Source organism: Pelobates fuscus, chromosome 2 (assembly GCF_036172605.1).
Source record: "Pelobates fuscus isolate aPelFus1 chromosome 2, aPelFus1.pri, whole genome shotgun sequence".
In the NCBI taxonomy this organism is placed as follows: domain Eukaryota; kingdom Metazoa; phylum Chordata; class Amphibia; order Anura; family Pelobatidae; genus Pelobates; species Pelobates fuscus.
The window spans coordinates 427,878,890-427,905,773 of NC_086318.1; positions in this window are offsets into that span (position 1 = coordinate 427,878,890).

The following is a 26,884-nucleotide window of genomic DNA, read 5'->3' on the forward strand; positions in this document are numbered from 1 at the left end:
TGGAGACATGGTATGTGTATTAGCAGCCATAGTAAGTAGTGCGACGTATGTGTGCTGTCTGCTTATGCTACACGCCAGGCTATGCGTAATGTAGACAGGTACTCCATCTGCCCATACTCTAGTGTTGTTGGCAATTGGAACTCACTGCCCCCCACCTCAGCATATTTATAAAGCAGTAAATTGAACAACAAGCATAATCAATGTGTAAGGAGTGGACGTTGGTGTTATACCCCTGGCAACGTTAGTATAATGTTACTTGCGGCATCAACAAAAAGAATTAGCGTAGAGGGAAATAATGAAAAGGAAGGAAAGTCATACGGTAAATTATAGAAAACTCAGTGCGTGGTACTTAAAGCTTATAGATCATTTTTCTTGTTGTCGGAGAGGGTGTTTGGTCAGGTGGCAGTCTCTAGAGAAAGTTCAGCCAATCCCTGTCAGCGGAAAAGCTGTTACCCCGTCGGGTGTCAAGCTTCTGTCCGCCGGCGTGGTCGCGTGAGGCAGGTTGGTCCCTTGAGTGGTCGTTCTCAGGAGCGCTGTGAGTGTGTGGCAGAGTTCCGCGTTGGGTCTTGTGAACTGGTAACGAGCTTCCTTTACGGTGCGCCCACGCCCTGGGCCCCGTTTACGGTCCTTTGCCGTTATTGCAGGAGTGAGTACAGAGGAGGCAATTCGTCGGGGGCGAAGTAAGTCCTCCCTCCAGCCCCAGGCCGGGATGAAGGCCGACATCTCTGAGCCACGGACCCGGGCTTCTCTATGAGCCGAGTCCTTCCCATGGCGGGAGTACCGTGGGGACCTGATGGTCTGCCGCCTTCTGTGGTGGCCGTCCCCGCGGCCACGTGGATGATGTCTGCGGGACAAACCCGTGGTGGCCCTCGGCCCAGGTGGGTCAGTGTTACTAGGTGCAGGCTTACTCTTGTACGCTAGGCCCGAGGGGGTCCTCCGCTCCCTCCTTGTCTTGCCGCCCTGCTTCTGAACTCGAGGCTGAAGCGGCTGAGAGAATAGATAGTTCGGATGCCGTCGCTTAGGATCTGTCACCCCCTGTGGTGTGCCTGGCTTGTGAGGGGAGCGTCCCCTGTCACTCTCGGCCCGATAGTGTCTCTTGTGTGGGAGGATGCAGCTCGGGGTTCCCCAGTGGCTGAGGGTGGTGTCCCACGTCTCCCCGCCGCTGGGGCTGCTTGTGGTGCGGGCTTTAGGTGGCTCGGCCCAGCAACCTGCATGCGTGTCTGTAGTTGAGCCCAGAAGTTTTCAAAGATGATGTCTATCGGGTCTCTCTTGGTCATGTTGTTGCCCTGCCATGTAGGTAGGAATGTGTCTCGCTTAAGTAGAACAGATTTGTCCGCCATTTTGGAGGTCCCGAGCCCCACGTTGTTAGTGTGCTTCGCTTGCAGGATCGGGGGTTGTGGGGTGGAGGGCACTCCGTCTGGTGGGGACCGGGATATCCCCCGCCGGTCCATAGGGGGGGAGGGGAGCTGTACATACGCTTGTGTAGATTTGTGCGGCCGGCGGGAAAGCGGCCGCCATTCCCCGCCGCCACTTGCGGTAGGCCTCGCTCTGTTTCTGCGGTTCCCGGCAGTCTTGGGTATTGATTTTGGCATGGTCAGGCTCGGGTTGCGTACCCCAGTGTAGTAGTCCAGGTTACCAGAGGTTTGCGGCATTTCAGCTCAGATTAATCCGAAGATTGTGTGCTCAACAGCAGGAGCTCAGGCAGAGCACGACCTGTCCGCTCGCTGGTTAGGCTCCGCCTTTGATAGACTTTTAAAATAGTTTTTTTCATTTATTAAAATATATAAAAATATAATATATATATATATATATATATATATATATATATAAAACAAATAATATATAAATATTTATTTTCAAAATCTAAAATCATTCTAAAAGTCTATCCAAAAAATATTAAGTCATTTGAAAAGTTTATCCAAAAATATAAAGGTCAAAATTCAGAAAACATTTGAAATCACTCATTCCTACCTACAACACTTTGTAATTGGACTGTCACCAACATCTATTCCGAAGGGTGCCACGTTAGTCCCTTATTTGGTTCAAAATACCTTTAGGGACTGTTCTGAATAGGAAATAACCTGTGATTGTGGGAGTGGGCAAGTAAGGAGACTATTAAATCCTCTCGTTTTTATTTTCTGCTGCCAAGTAATTTGGTTGAAATGTTAAAATGAGCTGATAACTGTATGATGCTGTGCCGTTGTCCATTTGGGCTTTCCACCCGTGATGATATATTACATGTATGTTTACTCAATGCTTCATCAAATAAAATTAATGTGAATTTTGCTTGTGTATGATCTGTTTTTTGTGTACAAATAATTTGACTTTGAAGAGTTTCTTCATTGAATATCCAAACTATTAACCCAAGCTATTTGGTAAGGTTTTCTTTACTTTTTGTATCACTTCGGTTCCCGCTGTTGAACCAGCAACGAGAAACTACCCAGTGCGTCGTAATATCAGCCACAGCAGCCTGTTTGCAGCCACGGGTTGCATCATCATGAATCCACCTGTGCCAATAGGCATCTATTCCCTTCATCATCTAAAACCTGGTAAGAGGAACCGAGAGCTGTTATGTCAGCCAAGGAGGCAAATAAGGGGCAGGGGGCGAGCTGGTAATTTTAACAATATAGGGTCATGAATACGTTTGTGTTCTTGATGCTATAGTGTTCCTTTAAATTGTCAAAGAGGGGCACTTTCATTTTAGGGGTGTGAGTGGTGTTGTGGCCAGGGGCAGGGCTTTAAAATTTAAAAGAAAAATGTTGGTTGGTGGGGCTACTTACTAAATGGCAGCTTGTGGAGGCCACCCCCTGCCATGGCAGACAGGTGGGGGGCTCTAAATAATATTACAAGGGGTGGTTGACATGTCATTGCGGTCCCCAATCTCTTAGTCACTCCCTTAAATTAACTCTACCTACCTCCCACCTTAATAATAGAGATGGGGGCCATTAAACTATTACCTAAATTATATATAAACATACAAAATTAAGCCCTGTGTTCAAAATCCCACTTCTGTGCAGCAGCAATGACTACAGTACACATCAGCAGCGGTGTATTTACCGCGAGGCTGAGAGGGCATTTGCCTTGGGTGGCACTTTCACTTTCAATGCCTTGCCAGCCTCTTGTTCTGGGGGGCCAGGGAGCTGGCCAGCTGGACACCTCCGGGCTCCTCGAAGCTGGCATGCACTGATGTTGCGGGCGGCGAGGGAGCGAGTGAGTGTTAGTATGTGTCTGTTAGTGAGTGTTAGTGTGTGTCTGCTAGAGTGTGTTAGTGAGTGTGTGTCTGTCACTGTCACTGAGAGTGTACATGTGTTTGTCAGTGAGTTTATATGTGTTTTTGTCAGTGAGAGAGTAAACGTGTTTGTCAGTGAGTGTGCATGTGTCTGTCGGCGAATGCGTATCTGTCAGTTAGTGTATATGTGTGTCTGGAGTGTGAAACTGAGTGTAACTGTGAATGAGTGAGTGTGTATGTTTCAGTGAAAGAGTGTGTTTTGCTTAAAGGGACACTATAGTCACCTGAACAACTTTAGCTTAATGAAGCAGTTTTGGTGTATAGAACATGCCCCTGCAGCCTCACTGCTCAATCCTCTGCCATTTAGGAGTTAAATCCCTTTGTTTATGAACCCTAGTCCCACCTCCCAGCATGTGACTTGCACAGCCTTCCATAAACACTTCCTGTAAAGAGAGCCCTATTTAGGCTTTATTTATTGCAAGTTCTGTTTAATTAAGATTTTCTTCTCCCCTGCTATGTTAATAGCTTGCTAGACCCTGCAAGAGCCTCCTGTATGTGATTAAAGTTCAATTCAGAGATTGATATACAATTATTTAAGGTAAATTACATCTGATTGAAAGTGAAACCAGTTTTTTTTTTCATGCAGGCTCTGTCAATCGTAGCCAGGGGAGGTGTGGCTAGGGCTGCATAAACAGAAACAAAGTGATTTAACTCCTAAATGACAGTGAATTGAGCAGTGAAATTGCAGGGGAATGATCTATACACTAAAACCGCTTTATTTAGCTAAAGTAATTTAGGTGACTATAGTGTTCCTTTAAATAATGTGTGTGACAATGACTGTATCTGTGAGTATATCTCAGTACATGCATCAGTGAGGGCGTGTGTCTGTCAGGAAGAGAAATTTGGAAGGGAGGGGGGGTGTCTGAGCTTTGTCATGCCTACGGCAGCACAAAACCAGAATACACCACTGCACATCAGCCCAAATACATACAATAAAAATCAAAGAAAAAACTATCCTAAATCCCTATGCAAATATAAATAACTAGAGGTTTTTAGAATCACTCCAAGCAGAAGTCATCATTCTACTAAATCTTTTTCTTCAGCCCCATAAAATGCCAACGTAAAATCCATATGACACAGCTATTGAAAAGAAAAAAAGAACCTGAGTCGCAAAAAAAAACCAAAAAAAAAAACCAGGGAATTTAGTGAATAAACCCTGTGTGATTGTCACTTTCCTCTTTCACCCTCATTCCCAGAATCTGTTATTCTCTAAATGAACAGCTGTGTCCAGGCTTCCAGGGAACTCTGGATTGTTTTTGGACGTATTTGTACATTGGGATCATTTTGGTTTAATAGTCCGGCTGTCTAAAGTATTAATTCTGCAAGTATTTTAAATATTTGTACTGTTTCTAAGCAATGTTAAAGAGTGGATTATGTTAAAATCTTAATTCTACTCCATTATCGGAACACCCTGATCATTGTTATACAAATAGAAATTCTCAAACTCTTCTTATTCGGGGTAAACTTGAAAATTCACAGTTGACTTATTACAGTCACCACAATTCACAATTTCCCAGCAAAAGTGATCTTTACTATATCTTAATCCCACAATTGCAACATTTCAATAAAGTATACTACTCATTCTACGTCCTCATATGAAGGCGGCCCAGGTACAACTGATGACATCCCAGACACTGGACGCAACTTTCCTGCAGATGGTCTTGCCACCAAAAGAGATATCCTAAATCAGCTGGTCGGTGTAAGGGTCTTTGTGTCACGGTAATATACCCTAACACACAGAATCTAGAACAACAATAGCTGACTGGATAGAACAGACATATTACCTTAGAGAGGCCGGGCTTAACGTAAAAAACATAGAAATCATAGTGAAATGCAAGGCAATTTGCCACGTCGATGGTTTGCCCGTTTGGTGCACGTGGCCTGCATGGGAAACTTGTTATCACCACCCTGACCGAGTAAGTAATGCCACACCTTGATAATGGAAGGATTTCACCTTACCTTCCTCCAGGACCTATGTTGGTCCACTCTGCAATGGAGACAATCGCTTTATCAAGTCAGTAAGATTTAACATGACTCCAAAGTCACATATTGTTAGGGGCTGGTCCTTCATAATTGAAAAGGAAGGAGGCTGATGTAGGTTTATAAGTTTATCTCTAGGACATCGTCTATGCATACGCAATGTGATTCCATGATAGTCATTAGTCACTCCATCGAATCTGCCGTAACCAATGATTTAATTGCTGCTGAATCCTGTGGTCACTACTCTCTTCTAATTCTCCTTGACCTTTCTTCTGCATTCGACACTGTTGATTATTAACAACTTCTTCTCATCCTCCCTAATCTCAGTCTACGAGACTCTGCTTTTTCCTAATACCTCTCCCAGTGCTCTTCAGTGTTTCTTTTTCTGGCTCTTCCTCTTCCCTCTCTGTCTGGTGTTCCCCAAGGTTCTGTCTTTGGTCCCCTACTGTTCTCGATCTATACTGCCTCACTTGGTAAACACATCAGCTCTTTTGGCTTCCAATATTACTTTTATGTGGATAACATGCAAATCCATCTGGCCTTTCCTGATCTCTTGACATCACTCTTAACCTGTCCAAAATAGAACATCTCTTTCTTTTCTTTGCTTGTTTGAGCAGGACCCTCAACAGCCTCTGTTACTGTGCGTCCAACTTGTCTTGTTACAAATACTTGTCTGTTAGTCCACCTATTGTACAGCTCTGCCGAATGCTTTATAATTAATAATAATAATTTATCCCACAAACATTGTGTAGTGAGGGATGAAGATTTTTTTTCAGGCCAATTCTTCAACAATAGAGCTCAGAGGACATTACTGATTTACATTAGTAGTTTACTAGGTTATTGTTTTATTTTCCGGTGTACTGTTTGTGACAATATTAGAGCATCTTTCTCTCCAGTTTATGACTTTCAGAGCAGATTTTAGTTCCTACAAGGCATTGCCATTATAATGGTCTTACTTTTGGCTTTTCTCAATTATTTGCCAACTAGAGGCAGCTTATTTACCTTGGTTTGTTCTAAGGACTCTTGCAGGTGATTCACTAAACACCAGATTTTATCCAGATGGACCATATCCAGTGAAAATGAACAAATTCCGACAGCAATATCAATTCTCATATTTACAAAACCCAAATACAGTTGGAATTCGGTTGAGCCAAGTGAATTTGCAGTAATTGCTTGGATGCATTCAGTCTCCTGATTAAAATCAATGCTTTTACATCTGGATCCTACATGAAGTATAGGATTCGGAAGATTCACAAAGCACCAGTTATATACGAAAATTCAAAATCGAATGCATTATTTGCAAATTACCGTTCAGTAGCTTATTGCAAATAAATTGATCATTTTAATTACTATTTGCCTGCTGTCCACATTAACAGCTAGTGGGGAAATAGTTTTTTTTTTAAAAAAAACCTCGGCAGGACAAGGGTTTGTTAATTGACAGCTGGCTAGTGCTTACTACATTAAAAAGTTTTTCTAAAATAAAAAATAAAAATACATTTTAAGAAACTATAGGTGCCAATGAGACCCGCATACTACTATAAAGGCAGGTTTTAAACCTCCATGCAGGAGGTGGGGGTATCAACTTAATGTTTGAAACTAGTGACTAAGCAGTCGTAAAATAATGGGGGACTTTAAAATTGGTAACAGGGAGATCACCCCTGTCCCTTTACATGTTCAATGGCTGAAGGCAATTAAATGTATATCAAGGTGCCCTAATATATCCATCAAAGCCGCCACTCAATGGCAGTGGGTGGTTTCTCGAGAGGAATATTGGTGAGGTAGACTTATCATTGTCTGTCCCCCAACCCCAGGCAAGGGTTCCCAATCCTATGGCCACCCACCCTTAGGTTAGGTGAACCCTTACAACCCCCCTCCCCCTTCTCTAATCATAGTGAGCACTGATATTAAGGTTTTTGTACCTCTTTATATTAAACAAAAATAACGGCTTGTATTTTTTTCACATGACTTTTGTTGTGCATATGTGTTTTTGTTCCCAATAAAATATTAAAAAGAACTATATGTATTATTCTAAAGAGACCGTCCCAGCACCACAGGTAGAAAAATGAATCCTACAGGGATTAGTTTGTCCTAAAATCAGCCTCTTGAAACCTATCTATACCTATATCTCCCATCTACAACAGTTAGACTAAGACAAGGTATAGCAAAAAACAAACAAACTATTCAGGTCACACCTGCACCTGTATGTATAGTTTTATTGTCATCTGTATGCAAGTTATTGAATTAAAAATGAATGATATGCACTCGTGCAGGTTAATGGCATCTGGCTACCGATTCCATTCACTTTTTATTGGTAGTGTTTTTTTTTAATTATTTTATTACATCATTAATAGCCAACAGCAGGTGAGCTGAACATGCACCTGGCATTGCTGTACATTCTATAGGAGATAAGTGAGTTTATTTATTTAATAAAGGACAAAGAAATTCACCTGGACTTTAACATGAAGATTTCAAATTACGCAATACACCCCATCCGAAGAAAAACAAGAGGAAAATCAACAGTAAACATGAATGTCATTTACTTGGAAAAAAAGATCTGATAACAGCTACTCAGTATTCATTTAAGGTCTGTGTCACAACATGACATATGAGATCCTTGCAGAATTACTCTACTGTGCTCATTCACTGAGCATTCATCCCTCGCACAATAAGAATGGAGGAAACTATTTGAGCCATAGGTCGTTCGAAGGCGCTCAGAAATTCTACATAAAGACTGCATGATTTCCAAGTGACATTCCGTATTCCGTCATATCCACAGAGAGAATTTCCTGTTAACATTGGGCTGTACAGCTGTTTATTTGAACAGTTCATGACATCCTAAATATGTGAAAGAAAAGCAAATCAATCCTTCATTTCCACATCTTTCGGAAGAAAGGCTCTGATGAGGCAATTTAACAAAATAAATATCTAAATAAATGATTTGCCAGCTGTATTTCCAGGCTTTGACCACACTTTCTATTCCAGCTTCAGTCTCCATTCCTAGACTAGTAAAGCACATTTATCGGTTCCTTTCAGATGAATATTGTTATTATATAATTAGTATTACTACTTTTATCATTTATATAGCACCAACAAATTCTGTAGCGCTGTACACTTTTACAATAGGGTTAAAGCCTGCAGGTAATTGACAATCTCAAACCTCCCAAGTCTCCTGATTTCGACAGGACAGTCTGTATTTGAGGGTGATGTCCCACGTGGGAACTCTGCTCAAAAAGCACAGCTCGAGCGCCTTATTACATGCGAGAGCTCTGAAACCGTGCATTCACACCAGTCTGACCTAGATATTTTTTGGACGGTTCCACCACCTTTGTGCAGCGCCATTGCTGTTGTTTGCATCATTGCCCACCTCCTTTTACCCCACTCACCGACATCCCATCAAGGGGGTATGCAATCCTTTTGTTGAAATGAATTGTAATTTCATGATATCACAAAGTCAAACAATTACAGAATGATTTTCGAAGCCATGCTTGTAGCTTTACAACAGGAAATAAGAAAATTGGAGGTTCCATTTAGGAGTTAAGTGCAACTGCCAAGGGGAGAAATATCTAGCCTGCACACAAAATCTATGGAATATAGATTGTATCCAGGACCACTATATGTATAAAATAAAATACTGCGACTTTAACCCCGCAACCCTTAAAGGACCACTATAGGCACCCAGACCACTTCAGCTCAATTAAGTGGTCTGGGTGCCAGGTCAATCTAGGATTAACCCTGCCTGCTGTAAACATATGGGTTAATCCAGCCTCTGGTGTCTGTCTCATTGACAGCCGCTAGAAGCGCTTTCGTGCTTCTCACTGGGATTTTCACATTGAGAAGACGCCAGCGTCCATAGGAAAGCATTGAGAATACTTTCCTATGGACTGGCTGAATGCGTGCGCGGCTCTTGCTGCGCATTCAGCCGGTGATGTCAGAAGAGGGAGGAGAGTCCCCAGCGCAGAGGGAGTCTGACACTGGAGAAAGGTGAGTATTTAACCCCCTTCAGCCCGGCGGGAGGGGGGCCATGAGGGTGGGGGCGCCCTCAGGGCACAATAGTGCCAGGAAAACGAGTTTGTTTTCCTGGCACTTTAGTGGTCCTTTAACCGATATGTCCTTCTCAGCCTGTATTTTCTCTTCTAATACTAGTTTTCTTACTTAATATTTTATTTTTTTTGACAATCTTTATTTTTCAGTTTATATTGCAAAACAAAGGCGAGTACGCCAATTAAACGTTCAGCCACGCGCAGGTGGATTACGCATTTAACAATAATAGGGTATAGCAATAATTCAAGCAATAATAGTAGGTATACAATCACCATCTCTGCATGAACCTTTGCTTAATTTGTAGTTAACGTGACCTGGGTCCTTGGAGTCCAAATAGCCATGGTTAGCATCATGGTGTAGAACATGGCCTCGGGATAAGGGTGAGCAATAGCAAACATAGTGCAGACCTATGAAGGCATACGAAAAGAAACTGTTCAGTAAGAACAGTACTTAAATTACGGGAAGGTCACTGTTCGTAGTACTGGCATATGGGGAATCTTAGTGTATTTGGAACTGGTAATTGGTTATGTTACCTTATGAAACCCACGTGAGTTCTCAGACAGGTGCTAGGTGGCGAAACTGCAGGGCCAGTGTCTTCAATATGCTCGTGTCAGTAAAGGGGGTCAAAGTACTCATGGTCCGTCCCTATCCCATCACTCCGGCCCACCACGCGGCCCCCCTCCCCCCACCCCAGGTAATCCTGATGGTGTTAAGAGAAGAAGGGAGGGAAGATAGGGGAAAAGGGGAGGATGGCAAAGACAACCCCCCCCCCCCCCACTACAAATTAGTGATTCACTGCACTCAACTTTTTACTATGTGTGCCTCTACAGTTGCAAGAAAAAGTATGTGAACCCTTTGGAATGATATGGATTTCTGCACAAATTGGTCATAAAATGTGATCTGATCATCATCTAAGTCACAACAATAGACAATCACAGTCTGTTTAAACTAATAACACACAAAGAATGAAATGTTGCCATGTTTTTATTGAACACACCATGTAAACATTCACAGTGCAGGTGGAAAAAGTATGTGAACCCCTAGACTAATGACATCTCCAAGAGCTAATTGGAGTGAGATGTCAGCCAACTGGAGTCCAAACAATGAGATGAGATTGGAGGTGTTGGTTACAGCTGCCCGGCCCTATAAAAAACACACACCAGTTCTGGGTTTGCTTTTCACAAGAAGCATTGCCTGATGTGAATGATGCCTCGCACAAAAGAGCTCTCAGAAGACCTACGATTAAGAATTGTTGACTTGCATAAAGCTGGAAAGGGTTATAAAAGTATCTCCAAAAGCCTTGCTGTTCATCAGTCCACGGTAAGACAAATTGTTTATAAATGGAGAAAGTTCTGCACTGCTGTTACTCTCCCTAGGAGTGGCCATCCTGTAAAGATGACTGCAAGAGCACAGCACAGACTGCTCAATGAGGTGAAGAAGAAACCTAGAGTGTCAGCTAAAGACTTACAAAAGTCACTGGCAAATGCTAACATCCCTGTTAGCGAATCTACAATACTAAACAAGAATGGATTTCATGGGAGGATACCACAGAGGAAGCCACTGCTGTCCAAACAAAACATTGCTGCACATTTACAGTTTGCACAAGAGCACCTGGATGTTCCACAGCAGTACTGGCAAAATATTCTGTGGACAGATGAAACCAAAGTTGAGTTGTTTGAAAGAAACACACAACACTATGTGTGGCGAAAAAGAGGCACAGCACATCAACATCAAAACCTCATCCCAACTGTGAAGTATGGTGGTGGGGGCATCATGGTTTGGGGCTGCTTTGCTGCGTCAGGGCCTGGACGGATTGCTCCTATCGAATGAAAAATGAATTTCCAAGTTTATCAAGACATTTTGCAGGAGAACTTAAGGCCATCTGTCTACCAGCTGAAGCTCAACAGAAGATGGGTGTTGCAACAGGACAATGACCCAAAGCATAGAAGTAAATCAACAATAGAATGGCTTAAACAGAAGAAAATACGCCTTCTGAAGTGGCCCAGTCAGAGTCCTGACCTCAACCCGATTGAGATGCTGTGGCATGACTTCAAGAAAGCGATTCACACCAGACATCCGAAGAATATTGCTGAACTGAAACAGTTCTGTAAAGAGGAATGGTCAAGAATTACTCCTGACCGTTGTGCACGTCTGATCTGCAACTACAGGAAACGTTTGGTTGAAGTTTTTGCTGCCAAAGGAGGTTCAACCAGTTATTAAATCTAAGGGTTCACATACTTTTTCCACCTGCACTGTGAATGTTTACATGGTGTGTTCAATAAAAACATGGCAACATTTCATTCTTTGTGTGTTATTAGTTTAAGCAGACTGTGATTGTCTATTGTTGTGACTTAGATGATGATTAGATCACATTTTATGACCAATTTGTGCAGAAATCCATATCATTCCAAAGGGTTCACATACTTTTTCTTGCAACTGTATATCAGTCCAGTTCAGGTTAACTCCCTTTTAGCCTCTGGTCAGGGCCCAGCCGGCACCACAGAGGAGAGAAAATCAACCCCCGCAGCTCCATCCATCACGGACGATGGGGACCGTTACAGATCTCCACGCATGGAGAAAGAAGTCCGTAATCCGGGCTAGGTGGGCGTTTCGCCATAAAGGAACACCACGGGGCCCACATCAGGGCACACTTCTCCAAAGTTCTCCGTAGGGTGGCCGTGAGGGACTTCATGTTGTATATTTCTTCCACTTTGTCCATCCATTGAGTCATGGTAGGTGGGTCTGTCGTATGCCACTTAAACAGGAAGAGGGATCTGGCGGCATTCAATAAATGTCTTGTTAGGGAGCGCTTATATGCAGACAGAGAAAGCGTTGTGTGATGCCATAGCATCGGTAGGGGTTGGAATGGCAAGTCTGGGTCTAGGATTTCAGTTATCTTGGAATGTATTTGTTGCCAATAGGGCATTATATTGGCGCACATCCACCAGATGTGGAGGTCCGTCCCCACCTCAGTTTCCTTATTTCAATTTTTGTTTGGAGGGATGGCTTTGTAGCCTCCTCTTTCTTTTAACTCACTCCTTAGCTTTTTAATTCCCTTTTGCAGTTTTTATAACATTCTGTATTTTTTCTTTTTGTTTATCTATTCTTTTCTCTCGTTCCCCTTTCTTTGCCTATCTTTCCCCATCCCAATGGTTTTTTTTTTTTGTGGCACAGTTGATGCCTTCCTCTTCTTTTTATGCATTTTCCATTTTCTTCTTCTTTCTGTTCCCTTTCCCCCCCTGTCCCATTCTAATTTCTTTCCCCTATGCATTGCTTTCTCCACTTTATTCATATTTAGTGCACCCCCTGCCCCATTAATGTCCTCCCTCTCACTGATTCCATGTCACACAGAGCTCCATGCGCGCAACTTGCCAAAGCTTCTAAAGATATAGCTCTGTTTCTGCCTTATGACTTCATTTGTGCATGAATGAAACATCTACAAACCTTGAACTCATTGAACTTTTATAAATCTCGTTTGATCATTTTTGAAAAAAAATAAAAAAAATTAATGTTACATTTTCCATAAAATAGATTTTGTAGATAGATTTTCCGAAGGGTATCTACAGGTTTCCCGACGAGGATTATATTAAACACTTTAATCAATGCGATTCATGTTTCAACTAAATAAAGCTTTTCAAGACAGTCGCTGGCACAAAAAAAAAAATCATAGAAGATTCATTATTTGCTTTTTTTTGTCTAATGTTTCCTAGCTGTTCACAAAATAATGGGACAATTCATGTTCTACTAGAGATGGTAACAAAGGGTTTCACTTTTTCTATTGTTCACTTCAGAATTCTAATTGAAAAGATTCTGGTCCCGTCGTACTGCTGGAAGGAGCTAGCTAATCAATGGGTGCCCTGGAGATCCATGACATGGTGCTATTATATGAGTATTCTTATCTTTTCACCATTAAATGTTCCTGAATTCAATGTTCTCTGAATTAATACAGTGGCGGTTGGTAAAATAGGTTCAGAACAAATTCTCAGCGTGTTTAAAAAGTTATGTTCCCAAAAGTGTCTAAAGAGATGGTAATGGGTGGCTAAGGACCGTGTCTAATTAAACTGTGATGGGATTCCAGCATGGTCAAAATTTTGTAGGCCGAAATCTCCACATGGCATATGCTAATTAGTATCTGATTACAAACAGTTGGATGATGTAACGGAGCTCCGTGTACCCCGACCGAGTACCCTCCGTTGATGGATGCTCCTAGCGCTCTCAGAGGACTCCAAGCACTGCAGACGACACCACAACCACCGCAGACTCCACAACCGCCGTAGCTTAACTGGAGCCGCGCCGTCTTCCTTCCACCCTGGATCGGCTTCTGTCCTCCAGGACCGTGTGGGGAAGACCTCTCCTCCAGGAGAGCGTATCTGGAACAAGCTCTTAAAAGAGCTAAGTGATTAAGAGCTCAGGGGAATATGCAGAGCATAGCAATCCCCAGTGTGATATAGCAGTTCCCTCCAATAACGAGACACGGCTACGTATTGAGGGTCAGAAGAGGTCTGAGGACTGGAACACCCAGCCTGCTTTTTATTAGGATCAGGTACATACAGGACACTCCCAGGGGGAGGATGAAATTGACCAATCACATGCATGGTAACACCCCCACGTCTCCTCCCCTCAGATAAACACATAACCCAATTAAAACATACATTATTTTACCCAAGTTCTGGATGTACCCCAAAAACAGGGGGTACAGCTTTAAATCTGGTATCCCCAAATAGCCCTTGTTCAGGGGAACAGTCTGTCCAAAAATCAGCCCATTCGAATGGATGGTTCGGGAGATACAGGGCTCCAAAGTTTTGACCGACCGCACAGACCAACTAGCCGAAAATAGTTCCATGAGTTTTGGCCTTGCGGTCGGTCTCCGTTCGCACGGTAAAATAGACGAAATTCTTGCCATCCATTCGCATCTTTGTGGTCGCTAGAATCCCCATACTAAGTTAAGTATAACTACCGAACGGCCGGTCGTTCGGTAGTTTCCGTGCGTATTTCTGGATGTCTGGAGGTCTTAGCGGTATTCGCCTGTTTGTGCTTCCGATTTCAGTTCCATGCGTTCACAGGCAAACACCGCTGTTCGCACGCAAGATGGCCGCGAACACGTGGAAAAGTCCCGAAATGGCGGCCACCTATTCAGAGCACAAAGAATTCGCATGAAATCATGCGAACGGCTGTATTCTCCAGTAATGGCATTCTCATGCACTATATTCGCCTAAATCCCCTGGCTGTTAGGTTATATTAGCAGTCCAAACCTACAGCATAGATAAAGGGAAAAAGACAGTCTAATACAAGTCCATATGCCTGAATACAGGGTTTGCAGTGCAATATAGTCCAGGACCATAGTCGCAGGGGAGGAGGCAGGCAAGCAGGCCTCTCCAGGACAAAGTGGCGAAGGGCACTTCGTCACACATCTCCCCTTTGGGGGGAAGACTAACCAGGCACCTGACCTTCTGTCGGTCAGTGCCTCCGTTAGTCGATCCACCAACCCACAATAAACAGATGTCCGAGTGGCCCCCCCACAACATCAAAGTACAGGAACAGCCCACCCACAACACACAGTCACTGCACCTGGGTATTTGGCTGTGGTAATGAGGCCACATGCCGAGGGTACTTGAAGGGCAGAGGCCAACTGCACTCTGCCCAGATGCCAGCTCTTCTGCTGGGGTAGCCTGCAGGACATCAGGCTCTGGACCAGGGACAAAGGTAGGGCAGAGGCCGACTGCACTCTGCCCAGCTGCCAGCTCTTCTGCTGGGGTAGCCTGCAGGACATCAGGCTCTGGACCAGGGAAAAAGGTAGGGCAGAGGCCGACTGCACTCTGCCCAGCTGCCAGCTCTTCTACTGGGGTAGCCTGCAGGTCATCAGGCTCTGGACCAGGGACAAAGGTAGGGCAGAGGCCGACTGCGCTCTGTCCAGCTGCCAGCTCTTCCGCTGGGGTACTGAGACCATAATCCGGCTCAGTAGTTAAGGGAACCTGGACGTCAGGAGGGGTTAGCATCGCCTCCGTTAACCCGGGTGCCACGCTAGGAGTTAGCTGGGGAGGGGAATTTGTACTTACCCCCTCCTCTGGGTGTCCCGGTGAGGGTAGTTGGGGATCTGGAAAGGCTGTCCAGCATCCCTGTAGGTCAGGCACAGAGACCACGGTCCCATCTGCGCCGTCTGGAGGATTGGTGTCTCCCCTTGTTGGGGAAAGCTGCCGCTGGGGAGAGGGGGTGCTGTGCTCCTTTCCGGGAAACACAGGCTGCCGCTGGAGAGGGAGACCGCCTGTCTCCACTCCCTTACCATGGTCCTGTTGCTGTAGAGAGGGACCAACTGTCTCTGCTCTCTGTAGGACACACTGCTGCTGGGGGGGAAGGACGGCACCTTCGGCCCCCTGGGGTACACACTGCCGCTGGGGAGGGAGACCGCCTGTCTCCGCTCCCTTACCATGGTCCTGTGGCTGTAGAGAGGGACCAACTGTCTCTGCTCTCTGTAGGACATACTGCTGCTGGGGGGGAAGGACGGCACCTCCGGCCCCCTGGGGTACACACTGCCGCTGGAGAGGGAGACCGCCTGTCTCCACTCCCTTACCATGGTCCTGTTGCTGTAGAGAGGGACCAACTGTCTCTGCTCTCTGTAGGACACACGGCTGCTGGGGGGAAAGGACGACCCCTTCGGCCCCCTGTAACTCACGCTGTTGTTGGGGCGCAGGGACGGAATACTTTGCCCTCACTGCCCGATATTCTGCTTCCATCTGCAGATACTCCGCCAGTTCTCTCCTTATTCTTGGTACCATTTCCTCGGTTAGAAGGGACCCGTAGACATCCAACCGCCGCTTCAGCATAGCGTCAAACTGTACGTGACTATACCAATAGTCCAGTTTTGCTGGGTGTTCCCAGGATGCTGTTTCTCGCCCTAGGGAAGCCATCCTGTTGTAGCCAGGGGCGCTGCCCAATGGCTAGCGTTGCCCTCAATTGTAACTCCAAGCGTTACCAGTGTCTCTGAGCTGCTTCTCCTCGCACTAGGACGCCATCCCACCGCTGCCACCACTGTAACGGAGCTCCGTGTACCCCGACCGAGTACCCTCCGTTGATGGATGCTCCTAGCGCTCTCAGAGGACTCCAAGCACTGCAGACGACACCACAACCACCGCAGACTCCACAACCGCCGTAGCTTAACTGGAGCCGCGCCGTCTTCCTTCCACCCTGGATCGGCTTCTGTCCTCCAGGACCGTGTGGGGAAGACCTCTCCTCCAGGAGAGCGTATCTGGAACAAGCTCTTAAAAGAGCTAAGTGATTAAGAGCTCAGGGGAATATGCAGAGCATAGCAATCCCCAGTGTGATATAGCAGTTCCCTCCAATAACGAGACACGGCTACGTATTGAGGGTCAGAAGAGGTCTGAGGACTGGAACACCCAGCCTGCTTTTTATTAGGATCAGGTACATACAGGACACTCCCAGGGGGAGGATGAAATTGACCAATCACATGCATGGTAACACCCCCACGTCTCCTCCCCTCAGATAAACACATAACCCAATTAAAACATACATTATTTTACCCAAGTTCTGGATGTACCCCAAAAACAGGGGGTACAGCTTTAAATCTGGTATCCCCAAATAGCCCTTGTTCAGGGGAACAGTCTGTCCAAAAATCAGCCCATTCGAATGGATGGTTCGGGAGATACAGGGCTCCAAAGTTTTGACCGACCGCACAGACCAACTAGCCGAAAATAGTTCCATGAGTTTTGGCCTTGCGGTCGGTCTCCGTTCGCACGGTAAAATAGACGAAATTCTTGCCATCCATTCGCATCTTTGTGGTCGCTAGAATCCCCATACTAAGTTAAGTATAACTACCGAACGGCCGGTCGTTCGGTAGTTTCCGTGCGTATTTCTGGATGTCTGGAGGTCTTAGCGGTATTCGCCTGTTTGTGCTTCCGATTTCAGTTCCATGCGTTCACAGGCAAACACCGCTGTTCGCACGCAAGATGGCCGCGAACACGTGGAAAAGTCCCGAAATGGCGGCCACCTATTCAGAGCACAAAGAATTCGCATGAAATCATGCGAACGGCTGTATTCTCCAGTAATGGCATTCTCATGCACTATATTCGCCTAAATCCCCTGGCTGTTAGGTTATATTAGCAGTCCAAACCTACAGCATAGATAAAGGGAAAAAGACAGTCTAATACAAGTCCATATGCCTGAATACAGGGTTTGCAGTGCAATATAGTCCAGGACCATAGTCGCAGGGGAGGAGGCAGGCAAGCAGGCCTCTCCAGGACAAAGTGGCGAAGGGCACTTCGTCACAGATGAGTCATCAGTATACTGAGCATGTGTGGGTGGAGCTATTAATGGGAGGAGTTATTGTTTAATAAAATGCTTCTGAAACATGTGCTCAGGGCTCATTCCTTTTGAACACAAGTTCAGTGTGAGACCCGATCGGTACGTGAACAAAGGCCCAGGGACGTATTAGCCGCAAGGCAAACAAGGCATTTGCCTTGGGCGGCATTTTCCAGGGGGCGGCAAAAAAAGCCGCCCCCAAATGCCTAGGGCAAATGTCTTGTTAGCCTTGCGGCTAACCGACATGCTGGGCTGGCAGGCGGCGCTGCTGGGCGGCTGGCGAGGGAGCACTTCCCCTGAGCTCTCTGCTCAGCTCCCTCGCGCGCCGCCTGCAGAGTGAGGCTGGGAGCCGGAATATGACGTCATATCCCGGCTCCGCCTCCCAGCCTCACTCTGCGGGCGGTGAGCGAGGGAGCTGAGCAGAGAGCTCAGGGGAAGTGCTCCCTCGCCAGCCGCCCGCCCGCCAGTGCCGCCCTGCCGCCACAGGACCACCAGGGAATGGGAGAACCCCCCCCCAGCATTCCCAAAGGTAAGGAGGCTGGGGGGGGAGGTTAAATTAAAAAAAGGAGAAGTGAGTATTAATGTGAGTGTGTGTGTGTGTGTGTGTGTGTGTGTGTGTGTCTGTTAGTGTGTGTCTGACTGTGTGTGTCTGTTAGTGTGTGTGTGTCTTGTGTGTCTGTTAGTGTGTGTGTCTGACTGTGTGTGTGTGTCTGTTTGTGTGTGTCTGTTACTGTGTGTGTCTGACTGTGTGTGTCTGTTAGTGTGTGTGTGTGTCTGACTGTGTGTGTCTGTTAGTGTGTGTGTGTCTGTTAGTGTGTCCGACTGTGTGTGTCTGTTAGTGTGTGTGTGTGTCTGACTGTGTGTCTGACTGTGTGTCCGACTGTGTGTCCGACTGTGTGTGTCTGTTAGTGTGTGTGTGTCTGTTAGTGTGTGTGTGTGTCTGTTAGTGTGTGTGTCTGACTGTGTGTCCGACTGTGTGTGTCTGTTAGTGTGTGTGTGTCTGACTGTGTGTCCGACTATGTGTGTCTGTTAGTGTGTGTGTGTCTGTTAGTGTATGTGTGTCCGACTGTGTGTGTCTTACTGTGTGTGTGTGTGTCTGTTAGCTAGTGTATGCGTATCTGTCAGTGAATGTGTGTGTATTTAGAAGGCGGGGCAGGGGGGAAGGGTTGGGTGTGGGTGGCGCGCGCGAGGGGGGGGGTGTGTCCTGCCTAGGGCAGCACAAAACCAAGATACACCACTGTGTGTGTCTGTTAGTGTGTGTGTCTGACTGTGTGTCCGACTGTGTGTGTCTGTTAGTGTGTGTGTGTCTGACTGTGTGTCTGACTGTGTGTGTCTGTTAGTGTGTGTGTGTCTGACTGTGTGTCTGACTGTGTGTGTCTGTTAGTGTGTGTGTGTCTGACTGTGTGTCCAACTAACGTGTGTGTGTCCGACTATGTGTGTCTGTTAGTGTGTGTGTGTGTGTCCGACTGTGTGTGTCTGACTGTGTGTGTGTGTCTGTTAGCTAGTGTATGCGTATCTGTCAGTGAATGTGTGTGTATTTAGAAGGCGGGGCAGGGAGGAAGGGTTGCGTGGGGGTGGCGCGCGCAGGGGGGGGGGGTCTGAGTTTTGTCCTGCCTAGGGCAGCACAAAACCAAGATACACCACTGTAAAGGCCTGTTACTTCCTGAAGACTTGTGTCCATATCTCTATGTGTGGCTTCTGCGGTTTGTTCCTGTTATTTCCACGGTAACAAAAACGGCAGTCATTTTCGTTTTTCGTTTCGTTTATCAAATAGGTCACATTGGACCATGTGTTTATTAAAGGAACACTATAGTCACCTACATTACTTTAGATAAATAAAGCAGTTTTAGTGTATAGATCATTCCCCTGCAATTTCACTGCTCAATTCACTGCCATTTAGGAGTTAAATCACTTTGTTTCTGTTTATATAGCCCTAGCCACACCTCCCCTGGCTATGATTGACAGAGCCTGCATGAAAAAAAAACTGGTTTCACTTTCAAACAGATGTAATTTCCCTTAAAGAATTGTATCTCAATCTCTAAATTGAACTTTAATCACATACAGGAGGCTCTTGCAGGGTCTAGCAAGCTATTAACATAGCAGGGGATAAGAAAATCTTAATTAAACAGAACTTGCAATAAAGAAAGCCTAAATAGGGCTCTCTTTACATGAAGTGTTTATGGAAGGCTGTGCAAGTCACATGCATGAAGCCCATGGAACAGTGAAACAGGGGAGTGGGCCTTGACAAGGCCAGGAAGTAGGCAGGTGGAAAGTTATGGGATGTTTAGGGCGGGGCTAAGTAGGGGAGGAGTCAGGTAGTGTAAATAGGCGGCCATCTTAAGTGAGGAGCCAGTTAATCTGAATTGCACTGACCTGTCACTTGTCCCTCCCTCCCTCCCTATAGTTGAGTTTTGATCCCGTTTGGTCACAGCGGCGGGAACAGGGCGTGTTAAAGCCAGGAGTTAGCTGGAATTGGGAATGGACAGGCCAAGGCCTAGGCTGGAGTAGGCCAGATGGATTAGAGTGTTGGTAGGTTCAAGCTCTTCGGTGGCTACGAACCTAGGGGGTAGGGGTGTCTGGGTACACCCCTACAGTTAACAGATGGTTTTGGGGCCTCTCTGGTAGGCCGTGTGTTACTGGTTATATGTTAAGAGAATGTTAATTATTGTTCAAAAGATAGGGTCATTGTCAGGGGTATTGTGCGGGGGGATAGTAATATAATGTTAGCTGGACAATGACCCTAAATTGTTAATTTATTTATTTATATATTTAATAATTAATAAAGCTGTGGACGTTATAATCCAACAGATAAATTTGGTGTCAGTGTTTTATTTAAGGTAAACTAAAATAGCACCTGCCGAATAACGACGGTGCATATGTCAGGGAGGTGTGACTAGGGTTCATAAACAAAGGGATTTAACTCCTAAATGGCAGAGGATTGAGCAGTGAGGCTGCAGGGGCATGTTCTATACACCAAAACTGCTTCATTAATCTAAAGTTGTTCAGGTGACTATAGTGTCCCTTTAACCCCTTAAGGACACATGACGTGTGTGACATGTCATGATTCCCTTTTATTCCAGAAGTTTGGTCCTTAAGGGGTTAAGGTATCTTCACCTGCCATCTTGTTGTCATTGGCCTCATGCTAAAATACCTGGGGGTTCTTGTTTGATTTTAGTTTTTAACATATCAGGAGGATAAGCTACTAAATTGTGATTTGTGGCAAATGAACACTATTACTGATCTCATTGGATTTCCCCTTTTACTGAATCCCAAGTAAAAATTAAAATTAAAGTAGTACGCCTTGCGGTTGAAGTGCCAGGGAGCTTAACGAGTGTATCACACCTAATGTGACGCTTACTTATTGGAGAATGGGAGAGAAAATAATCTCAATAAGACATCAGACACACTTACCATGAAAGGACATTAAGGAAAGACCAGAACCGCCTTATACAAGTAATAACATATCAGCACTTTATCTGGATTCTTTAATTAAAAATACTAATCAACATTGTGACTAGGCCTTAACTGATCTTCAGAAAGATAACACATTCTCTTGTTTACCTGCGTATTTTGTAGAAATAATGAATAAGTCAAAATAAAGTCAACTTTTCATAACTCATTTTCTGATACTGAGAAGCATTATTAATGGGTACTGGACAGCACTGTATCTGGTGTCAGCCTAACGGAGAATAAAAATCAAATATTAAAATAGAAAACAATGTAATATTACAAATTGCTCCGGTTCTAGAAGTTAGATGCCTCACTTAGTTACAGACCATGTTGTGTAAAACTGCACATCATAAATGTAATGCATGCAGCTATGTCATGTGTCTTAATGGCGTTTGCACATAACACAACAATAAGCATGGGTTAATCAATCTAAATGTTGCCCCATTCATATTTCGCAGTGCTAATTCATCCTTCAGGCAGGGTTGTATTTATCACGAGGCTAACAAGGCAGTTTCCAGGGGGTGGCAAAAAATGCCACGCCCCCCCCCCAAGCGCCCTGGCAGATGCCTTGCAAGCCTCCTGCCATGGGGGGCCCAAGAGCTGTCCGGCTGGCCACCAGAGGGCTCCCCGAGGCACACTGCTGCTCATATTCTAACCAGGCGGTCGAGGGAGCATTCAGCTCTGTGCTCTTCTTACTCTGCTCCCTCCCGCACGCCCTCCTGTGATGCCGGGAGCCGGCATCACAAGAGAGAGCTGAGCAAAATTACAGTAATAGTAATAATAATTAGTGAGTGTATGAGAAAATGTTTGTCTGTCTGTGTGTCTGTCTGTCTGTCACTGAGTGTGTGTCTGTCAGGGAGTGTGTCTGTCAGTGAAGGTGTATATCTGTCAGTGAGTGTTTGTGTGTCTGTCTGTCTGTCTGTCAGGATCGGGACAGGGATCCAACACGCAAAGTACAAACAGGACAGGGTACGTATACCGGACCTTAGAATGGCCGGACTAACGTACGGAGAGTAAAGAGAATGGTCAGAAACAAGCCGAGGTCGAGGGAACGAGAGGACAGGTGAGCGAGGAACAAGCCGGGTCAAGGATACCAGAGGGAAACAGAGTAAGTCAAACTAGCCGGGTCGGAACCAAAGGAATAACTGAAATCGCCAGAGCACTGTGTGACTAGACAGGCTAGAACCACGACAGGGCAATGAGTGAATGGGAGAAACAGGTTTAAATACCCTGGTTACAGTGAGTATACCCGCCTCCGACGAGTCCTGAGTGGCTTCCAGTCACTTGAGTGACAGATCGGTCCGGACTGATGTCATGACGTCGGGCAGCGTGACGTCATAAAATGAGACGGATCCCTCGCGGCCGGCGTGAGAGTGTCTAGGAGAGCCGCGAGGGATGGAGGAAGCCGACCTGCTGGAGGAGTAAACTACTAAGTCTCTACCTCTTTCGGAGGTAGAGGCTTCAGGTACCCTGACAGTACCCCCCCTCTCAGATACGCCCACCGGGCGGAAGGAACCGGGACGAGACGGAAAGCGTGAGTGAAACGCCCTGCGAAGGCGAGGAGCATGAACATCCTCTTGTGGTACCCATCTTCTCTCCTCAGGACCATATCCCTTCCAGTCGACCAAATATTGTACTCTCCCCCGAGAGATACGAGAATCAATGATGGAGTTAACCTCATACTCCTCCTGACCCTCCACCTGAACAGAGCGAGGAGGGGCGATCGTGGAGGAGAATCTGTTACAAACTAGGGGTTTCAACAATGAAACGTGAAAGGAGTTAGGGATGCGTAAGGCAGCTGGGAGAGCTAGACGATATGCCACTGGGTTAATTCGAGTCAAGATCCTGTAAGGACCAATATATCGAGGAGCGAATTTCATGGAAGGAACTTTAAGCCGAATATTCCTAGTGCTTAACCATACTCTATCACCTGGAACGAAAATCGGAGCCGCCCTTCTACGTTTATCGGCGTGTTTCTTAACCAGCATAGAATTGTGTAGAAGAATTTGTCGAGTCTGATCCCACAACTTCCTCAAATTGGCAACATGTACATCAACCGACGGTACACCTTGGGAAGGAGAAACCGAGGGAAGAATAGATGGATGAAAGCCATAGTTCATGAAGAAGGGGCTCGAATGAGTAGAGTCACAAACGAGATTGTTGTGCGCAAACTCCGCCCAAGGAATCAAACCGACCCAATCGTCCTGGTGTTCGGAAACAAAACAACGTAGATATTGCTCAATCTTTTGGTTAGTACGTTCAGCAGCTCCGTTAGACTGGGGATGATAGGCAGAAGAGAAATTTAATTTTTTTTTTTTTTTTTTTAAATTCTTTATTTTTGTTGTGCAAGTTATACATTTTGCTTGGATAGCCACAACAGCTAGGTCAAGCGTGACTTTAACAAGTGTAACATTAGTATGACATTTGCTTTTACTGCACATTTTAAGATATGTAAATTAGACATTGAGGAAAAACTTGAGCTTGTAGAGTGAGTGTGTTACAATAGCTGTGTCAGGTGTGTTTACTACCTTTATGTAACGTCTATGTGGTATTGATAAGAGCTATCGTTAAGTGCGTAGTATTAGTGGGACTTAGAGTAGGACAGTGGCCAGGAGGTTTCTATGAAGGCTCTAGTTCCACCTGGTTGGTGGCGTTGTCTAAGGCGGTGGTGCCGCGGTGAGCGCTATACGCTGAGTGAGCCTTGTCAATAACCGCTATCAGAGAGTGTGTTATCTTAAGGTAGGGAGGGAAGTACCCATGTTAGGTCGGGTGTGTGGGCCGTACTGTCAGAGGGGTCGATATGCTGGGATTTGAGAGAGGCCGTGACCCGGCCTAGTCCCACATAGGTACTTAGTCAGGGGCGTAGTGTCTAGGACGGCGTCTAGTACAACTCCTCGTCGTAGAGCTAAAGCCTGCCGTGTGCTGTTTGGAGTTGGGGGGGTGGGTGAAGTATTGGAGCCAGCTTTCCGGGCAATCCCGGTATTAGTATTGTTAAAAATAAGAATGAAAAACTAAGAAACATAAATATAATAAGCAAAACATATTAAACTTGTGAGTCTTTTCAAACTGGCGGTGGTGGTTCGCGGACTTTCCTTCCTCTGTGTGCCCCCTGAGCTGGAACGAACGGAACGATGTTGGCTGGGTCCCAGGTTGTTGAGGCTGGAGGGGGGTTGTGGAGGCCCAGTTTCGCCATCACAGTGTCCATCTCTGTTATGGCGTTGACTCTGTATTCAGCGCCCTGGTGTTGTATTATAAGTACATGGGCAGGTCCCCAGCGGTATGTCGTCCCTCTGGCCGCCAGTGCAGTCGTCAGTGGTCGAAGGGATTTCCGCCATTGCAGAGTGGTGCGGGATAGGTCCGCATAAAATGTGATGTCCATTCCCTCGAAGCTATAGGGATTTTTTCCTTTGATGGCGCCCATGAGCGCAGCTTTGTCTTGCCCGTTCAGTAGTTTGACCAGGAGGTCCCCGGTAGCGGTGCCAGTGAGTTGTGGTGGCTTGGGTAACCGAAACATGCCCTCCAGCTGTATCCCTTTTGCTTGCTTGGCGGGTAGCAGGGTTGCAAACAGCCTACGTAGAAAGTGAGGTAGCTCTGCCTGGGTCAGTGAGTCAGCTATGCCTCGGATTTTAATGTGTTTCCATCTGCGTTTGTCCTCCATGGCAGCTAGTTGGTGGGACAGTGCTGTGTGGGCTGTGGTAAGTTCCCTCACCTGTGTCTGGAGGTCTGCCACCTGGGTTGTGTGAGCTTGGGTGAGTTGTTCAACGGTTGTTAAACGGGCGGTGAACTCTCTGACGTCCTCTCTCACTTGTGAGATTTCTGCCGATAGTGACTGGCGCAAGCCTGAGAGGAGCGAGGTGAGAATCTCCGTGGTCACCGGGTGTCCCCCTGCCGGCTGGCTTGGCTTTGCCGGCTCTCGGTATTCTAGAGCCTCTGTGCAGTGTAGCGGGGAATCGTCCGTGCTGTCGGAGTATTCGTCCATGTCGGCCGCCATCTTGGGCCCCACTGCTCCATGCGGCCGTCGGAAAAGTTCACTGATATCCGCGGATTGCCGCGGCCGATCCGGTCGCAGTTTTTTTGTTTTCTTCCCCATTGGTGTTGGGGTGCTGTAGTGCTGCTTGCAAAGCAGTAGGCAGCTAGTTTGGTCGGTTTTTGGGGTGTTTAGTCGTCCGATTGTCGGAGCACTGCGGGCATGCGACTGATCGGGCTGAGTGCTGGCTCCGCCCCCCGAGAAATTTAATTTAATACCTAGTTGAGAACAAAAGGATCTCCAAAAACGGGAAACAAATTGGGACCCTCTGTCAGATACGATTTGGGAAGGTATCCCATGTAAGCGAAAAATCTCCCTCGCGAATATCTCTGCCAACTCTTGGGAGGATGGAAGTTTAGGCAAGGGAATGAAGTGGGCCATCTTGGTGAATCTGTCAACCACGGTGAGGATAACAGTCTGTTTTTTAGAGATAGGTAGATCGACAATAAAGTCCATGGCCAAACAAGACCATGGTTTCTCTGGTACCTCTAAGGGATGCAGGAATCCACTTGGGAGCGTATGAGGTTGTTTGGTCTTAGTACACACTTCACACGCAGCGATGAAATCTTTAGTATCTTTACGTAAAGCAGGCCACCAGAAGTCTTTAGAAATCAAAGCATACGTCTTGCGGATACCAGGATGTCCCGCCATCTTGCTGTTATGGAAACATTGCAACAGCTCCAGTTGAAGAGTAGGAGGAACGAAATGTCGACCCTCAGGAGTCTGTTTAGGTGCTAGATGTTGCAGCTTAATGATCTCGGCCAGTAACGGGGAATGAATCCTGAGATTCGTATTAGCAACAATCTTGCATTTAGGAACTATAGAAGAAAGAATCGGTTCAGATACAGTGAAAGGTTCATATTGTCGAGACAAAGCATCGGCCTTAGAGTTCTTAGAGCCAGGTCTGTAAGTAAGTACATAATTGAAATGAGTCAGGAATAAGGACCAACGAGCTTGCCTAGAGGACAAACGCTTAGCCTCCCCAATATAGGACAAGTTCTTGTGGTCCGTCAAAATAGTAACCGGATGTAAGGTGCCCTCCAATAGATGTCTCCACTCTTTCAAGGCTTTAATGACTGCTAACAATTCCCTGTCTCCGATGTCATACCTGCTCTCAGGCCCAGAAAGTTTCTTGGAAAAAAAAACACAAGGATGTAACGGTTTATCCACCCCCAACCTTTGTGAGAGAACGGCACCTACTCCTGTCTCAGAGGCATCGACCTCAAGTAGGAACGGCAAGGATGTATCAGGATGGACTAATATTGGAGCAGAAGCAAAAAGTTCTTTGAGATTTTTGAAAGCAACGAGAGCTTCAGTAGACCAAGTCTTAGTATCAGCCCCTTGTTTGGTCATATTGGTAATAGGTGCAATAATAGAAGAGTAACCCTTAATGAAGCGCCTATAATAATTGGAGAACCCAATAAACCTCTGGATAGCCTTGAGTCCCTTAGGCAATGGCCAATCTAGAATAGACTGGAGTTTGTCAGGATCCATCTTAAAGCCTTCCCCAGAAATCACGTATCCAAGAAAATCTATCTGGGTCTGGTCAAAGCTGCATTTCTCCAATTTGCAGTATAAGCCGTGTTGTAGAAGTTTGTGTAATACCTTTCTGACTTGTCTATGGTGGGTCTCAATCTCTCTAGAGTGTATGAGAATGTCATCCAGGTATACAATAACACAATCCTGTTGAAATTCCCTAAGAACTTCATTAATTAGATCCTGGAATACTGCCGGTGCGTTACAAAGGCCAAAAGGCATGACCGTGTACTCATAATGCCCGTAGC